The sequence below is a fragment of the Capra hircus genome, chromosome 16, assembly GCF_001704415.2.
Source record: "Capra hircus breed San Clemente chromosome 16, ASM170441v1, whole genome shotgun sequence".
In the NCBI taxonomy this organism is placed as follows: Eukaryota; Metazoa; Chordata; class Mammalia; order Artiodactyla; family Bovidae; genus Capra; species Capra hircus.
The window spans coordinates 77,765,247-77,774,214 of record NC_030823.1 but is presented as its reverse complement, the minus strand read 5'-3'; the positions used below and the strand labels follow the sequence as shown (position 1 = coordinate 77,774,214).

At 52.9% G+C, this 8,968-nt stretch overlaps 1 long non-coding RNA gene across 1 annotated transcript; it reads left to right on the top strand.

The window, feature by feature from the left end:
- On the top strand, positions 3,613–6,869 carry LOC106502988. The gene is made up of 3 exons (XR_001296657.2): positions 3,613–3,796; positions 4,688–5,047; positions 6,385–6,869. It is a non-coding gene; the product is annotated as an uncharacterized LOC106502988 (long non-coding RNA).

The following is an 8,968-nucleotide window of genomic DNA, read 5'->3' as shown; positions in this document are numbered from 1 at the left end:
TTGTGTTTGGGCTGTTTTTTCTCCAAATGGTCCAGCAGAGATTTGTAGTAAAAGCAGGGCAACAAGTCCAAAGTCTCAGGCAAGACAGTCCTAGTGAGAGTAGGTCTGTGTGGCTTCTCCACCCTGCAGGCGGCGAGCAGCACAGAGGTTGATGAGCACGTCTGTCCTTCCTGAGAGGCCTGCGAGGCTGGTTTTTGGAGGCCAGATGGAGAAACATCTACCGTGGTATCATTTCCATCAGAGCCGGCAGCTTTTATTCTTTTCAGCAAGTGTTTAGAAGAAAGTGTTGATGCTTATTAATCTGTTTCTTGTCTTACACACATGTGTCCGCAAGATTGGTGGCAAAAAAAACCTTGTGGGTCTGACGGGCCTCGATGTAATCTTCGTGGCAGGACGAGACGTAACACTGAACAGATCTGTTTGGAATTGTTATTCTTTGTAATTACCTTCATTACCTGAAAGCATGTGTCAATCAACTTTGAACTTTAAACAAACCAGGAATTTGCAAGCAAAATGCATTTCTATTTCCTAGGGGCCCATGTGTGTTTGGAGATGAGTGTGTGTGAGAGAGGTATACAGACGCTGTCCTAGAAACGGGTTTCTGCAATTTTCCGAATATGTCATTCCACCCTGGTTTGCATTTGCTAACTTTAAATAGAAATAAAGTGCATGATGGCTCCAGAGAAACGTGCCAACAAAGAAGGTTTAATCAACCGCTGGTTCACACCCTCGTGTGAGCGGATCATTTTTCATTAAAGAACATTGCTCCCTGAATTTCTGCAATAAAAGAAATACATTTACGTTCATTTTAACAGCCAGCGGTCACTGTGGAGACGTGAACTCTGCTGTTCTATGCATCGGAAGCCGACCCTGCGCTGTAACTTTCTGGATTTGATCGGACCTCCTCGGGTCAGAACTCTGCAGCCAAAGTAGAGAACGTGCTGTGACGATACCCTCGACCTGAACAGGCTGGCGGCTGACGGTCCCCTGACCCTGCTCAGCGGGATGGGTAAGGCGCCCAGAGACGGTCCAGGAAGGAAAGGGGGCGCCGCGGAGCTGGTCCCCGAGGGCGCCCACTCTGGCCATTTGCTGGGTGAGGAGTCAGTTACCTCCACCAGGGGGTGGTCAGGGAGAGAGAGAGGACACACGTGTGAGTGGGGAGGGGAGGTCAAGTCTTCTGGGGGACCCTCCCCACAGAGGCTGCGTGCAGACCCTGGGGACCCACCCCTCCATCCCACCGCCCCATCCCACCCACCACTCCTCAGCCTGCCCTCTCCAGACTCCCGCAACCCAGGCCTGGCTCCCACCCACTCCTGCTCCTGGGCCCTTGTCCTGATGTTGCCCCTCCAGTCTTTGCCCCTGCCTGTGCTTTCAGAAGCTGCCGCCCCAGCCGCCGCCCCCCAGGAGCCCTTGCTTCCTGGGGGCGTGTGGGACCCTCAGTCTTGCATCCGGGGTCAGCTCACCCAGTGGGTGGGGCTGTCCCACCGCATCTAATGCATGGCTCGGGGCCTGGAGTGAACACTGTCAGAGTAAATGAGCATTTCCAGACCCCCAGACTGAGCCTGAGGAGGTCAGGCTTGTCAAAGGGCCTCACCGAGGCATCGTTGCTTGTCGGGGACCAAGGAGGGGCCACGAATACCTGAGAGCAAGGCGGCCGGCCTAGCCTGGGGTCATGACGGGCCCTGGAGGGTAAGGCCGAACCTGTCATCCCTGGGCTGAGACCAGCGATGACCTCGGGGGCGGGGGGTGACCATCTGAGCAGCCCGCTCTTCAGGGGCTCGATGTGAGGTCCTGAGAGGGGGCGCTGGTTCCCTCAAAACTCTCAGAAGGGCTGTAGGGGGCCCTGAGTGCTCACTGGAAGGACTGATGCTGAAGCTGAAACTCCAATACTGTGGCCACCTGATGCAAAGAGCTGACTCATTTGTAAAGACCTGATGCTGGGAAAGCTTGAAGCGGGAGAAGGGGCAACAGAGGGTGAGATGGCTGGATGGCATCATTGACTCAATGGTCACGAGTTTGAGTGAACTCTGGAGTTGGTTTTGGACAGGGAGGCCTGGCCTGCTGCAGTCCATGGGGTCCCGAAGAGTCAGACATGACTGAGTGACTGAACTGAACGGAACTGAGGGGAGGCCGGGTGGTCAAGAACCTGTGAAGACACTGTGGGCGGTCCAGAAAGCCTTGGCTCCAGGAGGGCTGGAGAGGAGGGACTGATGGAGACCAGGAAGCCGTGGGAGAAATTTGGGAAAACTTGTCTGTGGAGTGTGGACTTGAAAAGTGCCTGCAGGGGTGGAGGGGTGAGTGACATTTAGAGGGAGAGACCCTGCAAAGCTGCGGGGTTTCATCTGGGACGGAGGGGACTCACGCAGTCCTGGGTGCCTCTTGGGCGGGGCAGGTGGTGGCTGGGCTGTCGCTGGACTCGAGTTGACTCTGGACCCTGGAGGAGGGCCTTTATAACCCAAAGCCCTGATCTTCTCCACGGAAAGGACTAGAGGTCCTGTCAGTGCCTGGGTGTGGGGGCATGGAAATGAGCCAGCCGAGGATAGAAACGTTCTCACGCTGAGAGGGAAGAGGTGCTGTCAGAAATGGGGAAAGGGAGGGAATTCAAAAGATGCCCGTCCAAGTGCACGCTGTGGTCCCGACCTTCCCGCAAGCAAGGAAGATGTGCTTGGAGGCGGTGGGTCCTGTCTCTCTGTGACATGGGGCTGCCCTGACTGCAGTCTTCCAGGTAACGCTTTCTTAGGGCCCTCACGACCTTTAAGATATATGCTCTGTTCAGTCTTTGTAGGTTTCTGTTGTTGAAGCACACATTTTATTTCTAACAGCTTTATTGAGATAAAATCCACACACCATACGATTCACCGGTTTAAACCATAAGATTCAGCAGTTTTGAGTGTATCTGCTGAGCTGGGCGACCAATCACCACGGTCAATTTTAGAACATACTTTTATGTTTTAATGTTATATTCTAGAACGATTGGTCAGTTTTAGAACACACTTTCCCGCCAGAAGAACTGTACCCACGGGGAGTCACCCTCTGCTCCTCCCCACCTCCAGCCCCAGAACAATCTCTCCTCTCCTTTCTGTCTACGTTTCCTGTTCTGAGTATTTCACGTAAATGGGGTCCTCCAGCACGTGGGCCTCTGTGACTGACTGCCTGCACTTTGCAGATGTCTTCAAGGCTCATCAAGGAGTCGCTGGATCAGAATTCCACTCTTCTTAGGCATGAAGCCTGTTACACCCCATTTTGTTTATCCACACATTTTTTGATGGACATTAGGATTATGAATAATGCTGCTATTGGTGTCCAAATTTCTGTGTGAAGGTATGTTTTTATCTCTCTTAGGTGTGTGTCTAGGCGTGGAATCCCTGGACCATAGCTTCAGGCTTCCCTAGTGGCTCAGACAGTAAAGAATCTGCCTATGATGCGGGAGAACTGGCTTCCATCATTCGGTTGGGAAGATCCCCTGGAGGAGGGCACGGCAACCCACTTCAGCATTCTTGCCTGGAGAATCCCCATGGACAGAGGAACCTGGTGGGCCAAAGTCCATGAGGTCACAAAGAGTCGAGCATGGTTGAGCAATTAAGCACAGCACGGTAGCTTCATGTCGAACCTTTAAAGAACTGCTAGACTGCTTTTCAGAGCAGTGAAGTGCGTATGTGCAGCAACCAAGACGTAGGTGCCAGGCTGCAGCCTTTCATCAGGTCCTACTTTTCATCCAGACCTTCCCCTTGAAGCTGATCTCTGCAGCCCAAAGCCTCCAGGGTGGCTGGCTGCCCAGGTGTCCCAGATGCTGGGGGTGAGTGTCCAGGAGGCCCGTGGAGGACAGTGGACACGGGGTGGCGATCAGGGCCAGGAGGAAAGTACGGGAGGAGGAAGAGAGAAAGAAGACGGGGCGCTCAGGCAGGGGGAGAGAGACCAGGGCTGTCTTCTGGAAGCTGCCCACTCCCGAAGCCCAACACTGATCAGTATGTTTGTATGGTAAGCTTTCTGAGTAATTCTCTTGAGTGCTTGATTAAGAGGGGCATGTGTCTGGGCTCCGTGTGGAAGACTGGACATCCTGTGCTGAGCTGCCTCCTTTTCACGGGATGGCTCACGTTTACGGGGGCGGGAGGGGAGCAGTGTGACTTTGCTCACTTCTGGCCGCCCTCTCCCCCTGGACGCACACAAGAGTCGCTGGGAAGCTTTTAAATACGAAGCCAGTGCCTCAAGCCAGGATACCCCCATCTGGGCTGGGGCCTGGGTGCAAGGGTACTTTAAAGGCTCCCTAGGGACTTTATGCGGCCTCCCCAGGTGGTGCTTGTGGTAAAGAATTCACCTGCCAATGCAGGAGACATGCAGGTTCGATTCCTGGGTGGGGAAGATCCCCTGGAGGAGGAAATGGCAGCCTGCTCCAGCATCCTTGCCTGGAGAATCCCAAGGACAGAGGGTCTTGAAGGGTTACAGTCCATGGGGTCACACACAGTCGGACACGACTGAAGTGACTTGGCATGCACCCTTTGCAGTGTCTCATGAGAACCAGGGCCTGTTGCTCCGAGCTCTGCGCCTCAGTCTTCCTAGCCTCAGAAACCTACCTGGGACCACCTTGCCTTAGGCCTCTTAGTGAGAGGGATCATTGAAAAAAATAAGAAATGAAAAAATATTTTTTTCAATTAAAAACAATCAGATGCCATCATTCTCTCTCTCACAGCTTCCAAACAGCTTCTCATCAGACTCAGAATTGAATTCCAGCCTCTCCAGCCCTCCACGGCTCACCTGGACCCCCCAGCCCGGAGCCCCGGGCTCCCCTCTTCCTCTGTGCTCTCGACCTGCTGTTCCCTCTGCCGGACCACCCTTCTCCCAGACCACGGGTGGGATGCTCTCTGTGCGGCCCCCCGAGAGATGACACATCCCCGGGGACCCTGTGCCCGCCATCATTGCGTCCCCGAAGCCCCCAGGGAGGCCTGCTTCGTGGACAGGGTCCTGGGTAACACACTGGAGGCTGGTAAGGGACACAGATTTCAAGCCGGCGGCATGCTGGGAGGTCTGTACCTGAAGCTGTCTGGAGCAGGTAATTCGAAAGGGCCAGATCAGCACCTCTGAGCGTGCACTGGCCGCCTCACTGTCCAGGGAGCGCCGGGGATTTTACACTTGTGCAAGCGGGTCCTCCGGGAGAAGTAATTTTCTCCGCAGGACACAGGCTCGGCAGTAAATTCCCAGGCTTTTACAAGAAGATGAAAAGTGAGGAGCGTCTGGGAAGTTCTAATCACACGCGAGCAGTTCCAATCTCTGTCGGTTAATGGTGTGGGGCCACGATTCAACCATAACTTCTGTCTGTCTGTCTCTTCCCTTTCAACTCTGGAACATGCCTCGTGGTAGGTCTACAGGGCGTAAAGTAAACCGGTGGTCGTGCAGACAGACACGTTTTGATGTAATACAGCCTTTGTTTCCCATTTTTATATCTTTATTATACCTTCATATATTTTCAATGAGATTTATATCTAACTCCAGATAATTTGGAAATAGATGGACTAAAGAAAAAGTCACCCGTAGTTCTACTACTCGGAGAAGAGTCAGGGTTTTTTAATCTTTCTGAGTGGGAATACGTTGAAATGTTTAAACTTTTGCTCACGGTTATGAAAGCCAGATACCTTCATCACAGAAACTTTGGGAAAGGCAGAGAACCATAAAGAAGCAGAGAGGAAGCAGGTCATAATATAGAAAGATTTGTTGATGAAGAGTATTTCACCACGACATACATGGAAACAAAAACGTCAGAGCAGTTGAGAAACTCTAAAGAAAAAAACACGAGATAGAAATGTCTCTCTGGGGGAGTTCCCTGGAGGCCTGGCGGCTGGGATTCTGGGCAACATTGCAGCTCTCCAGGTCCACTGCTGGGGACGCTGCGGGGGCGGGGCAGAGACTGCAAGGGGCTGAGAGTCCCTCCAGAGGCAGGGAGAAGGGTGAACGGCAGCAGGGCCTGTGTGCGTGCACGTGTGTGTGCCTGTGTGTGTGCATACGCGTGGAGGAGATGGGGAAGGAGAAGGGCTTGCCTGCACACACACTCAGGGCGGGGAAGGCTGAGGGGCGGGGAGAGGCGGGCGGTGGAGGCTACAGAGGCAGCCCTCGGGTCCTGGGGGCGTCCGGCGGACACGGAGGTCCTAGCCCGCCCCGGGTCCCCTCCCAGAAGCAGGTGACCTTCTCTGGTGGGACTGTCTTGATCACAGATCACAGCTCCTGTGCTCCAGCTGGGGCACCATCTACCGGGGAGACTCGGCTGGGGTAACTGGGGGCCGTGGAGGGCAGGCCTCCCTGACTTGGCCCCCGTGGGAGGCACACTCTAGAGGCTCACGACCACCCCAGTGGCCAGCCTGTTCTCTTCATGCTGCTTTTTCTTTTATTTTCAAGAGAAATCAGTGCCTGCCTCGCTTACCTCTCTGGAGAATTACAAGAATAAAACGAAGCGGTGAACACGAGAGACAGTCGCTGTTACTAACGGTGATGTCCTGTGGCCACTCCCCCTTGGATCTGTTAGGCTAGCACCCCCTCCAGAAGCCTCTGGGACCCCAGCCTGGGTGAGGTGACCCCAGTGGCAGCTGATGAGTGGTCAGTTGGCGTCTCTGGCTGAGCCGGTGACCGGGGCTGGCGGCTCCCTGCACCCTCGTCCCACACCTGGCGGGCTTCCTAGCGCTACGGCGGACGCAGTCAATCCATGGTGGCTGAACGGGTGAGCGCGTGTTGCTACTGAGTCCTTGCAGGGTATAATGCAACAATCTCTTGTTTGCTTTTTATGCGAGGAAATGAGAGACTGAGAGGAACAGCAGAACCCAGGAGGCTCGGGCCGCTCCAGGCGTGTTTGCATGCCAGACTTGCCCGCTGCGGCTGGAAGCGGCCCCAGGACAGAGCGCTACTGTACTCTCCCCGCCGCGCCGCCTCCCTGAGGATAGAAGGCTGGGGAGGAGGCGCGGGGCGTGCAGTGTCCCGGCCCCCCAGTGAAAGGGCTGGGCCCGCGGCTCGCTGCCCTGCAGGGGGACGCCCACGACACGTGGGTCCAGGGATACAGGTGTGGGCAGCGCCCAGAGAGATGGCGGGTTCCGCCGCAAACGCCCTTGCGCCTCGCCGTCGGACAAGAATAGAGCCGCTTAAATCAAAGGCGTGAAAAGGCGGGATTTGGGCCGTGTGCCTGGCTGAGTCTACGTGGTCAGGGCTGGGGGCTGGGGCTGCACCCCACCCATTCATGGAGCTGGTTGTGACCGGGAGGCAGGCTAATACTAAACGGAACGGCAGGAAGTAGGTGTTCGTGTGGGTGGGAGGCGGCTGGGGGAGCCCAGTGGAGGTCTGGGAAGGTTAGCGCCATTTATTGAATCACAGGTAATTTTCCTTTGCCATTTTTGGTGATTTTCTTAGGACGCAATGTATTTCCCATTGCCACAATTTGCACTATGCTTGGCTGATGGCTGGCCCCCAACTCCCGCAATTGTTCCTAGGCCCCAGCCATTCTGTATCACCTGTAAAATCATCTCTCCAGACATTCTGTATCACCTGTAAAATCATCTCTAAGCACTTTGTCATTTTGTTGCTAGACTCTTGGCCTTATTCCATTTTCAAAGGACCTGACGAAGTAGCCAATATGTGTCAGGGTTACACTGACGCCGTGTTTAGCGTGTGCCTCACGTGTGTGAAAGGCGCAGAGTATCAACTATCTCCAGCTTTAGCTTTCAGCGTCAATGGCCCTGTATTCGAAAATGAGGTGTGTGCTTCTTGAATCTCAGAAGGGATATACTCAGGAAAGAACCAAACTGAGATTTGGATGGGTGGGAAAAAAAAGCCATTTGTATTTTCTTCAATAAAATGTTTTCCAGAAGACAGTTTTGTTTGGATGTAGGTGTTGCAAGATGAGCTTGTAATGTTCTTACTGCCTCTCTGCCGTATTACCATTGTGCTTATTCAGGAGCAAAAAAATATCCTCCTCAACACAGGGCAGGACATTTCAGATCCAGGAGCTGGGTCTAACCATCAAAAGAATAGTTGACTTTTCCTACTGTGCGATCCTTAAATATCGGTGCGTATTTTGAGATTAGAGTGACCCATCATGCATAGAAATTCTCCATTATTACTCCACAAACTTGAAAAAAAAAATGGTGTTTCAAATGAAGAAATAGGTTGCAGACTCATTTCGCCTGAGCCCAGAAGAAAAGCGAAGTTTATTCTCTTCCAACAGACAATGTTTAAAATTTATGTAGAAATAAGCGTTGTCCTTTGTTTGAACAGAACAATAGCTCGGCCCAGCATGAGGGTGATTTACCTCTTGCTGAACTGCCCTAACTGTTTATGACGCGAGAAGACAGGGATCATCCACCGTAGGTGCAGAAAGCGTAGGATTCACGGGAATGACTTCGAGAAACACTAGCCAAGCCCCAGCCCTGAGTCTGTGGCCAGCAGGTGGGTCCCGTGAACCGCTGCCGCCGATTCCCGATGGCACACAGGAGTGGGATTTTCAGCCCTGAGTCTGTGGCCAGCAGGTGGGTCCCGTGAACCGCTGCCGCCGATTCCTGATGGCACACAGGAGTGAGATTTTTATATGGGGTGGGGGGGTCGGTTTTATGTCCCGTCTCTCTGAAGTTGAAGGAAAAAAAATGGATCTATATTCCAATGAAGGTATTTTTCCAAGCGCCCAGAACCAAGTTTATTTGTAAATCCATAATTTACTGAACCATTTTACCCCACCTTTTAAGTAATTCCTGTGTAAATTAGGGATGGATTCCTGATTAATTTATTTTTGCTGCTGTTCTTGGATGTTAAAAGCTTGCATTCCCCAAGATCACCCTTCTTCATAAATATCTTCAATAAATTTCAGCCCAGAATGACAGCTCAAGCCCTTTTCTCCTTTGTGGGATGGTATAATTGAGCATTCTAAAGCAAATATGAATTTGGTGACCCCCAAAATGTACCAGATTAAAACCCACCAAAAAAAAATGAAGCGGCACCAGAG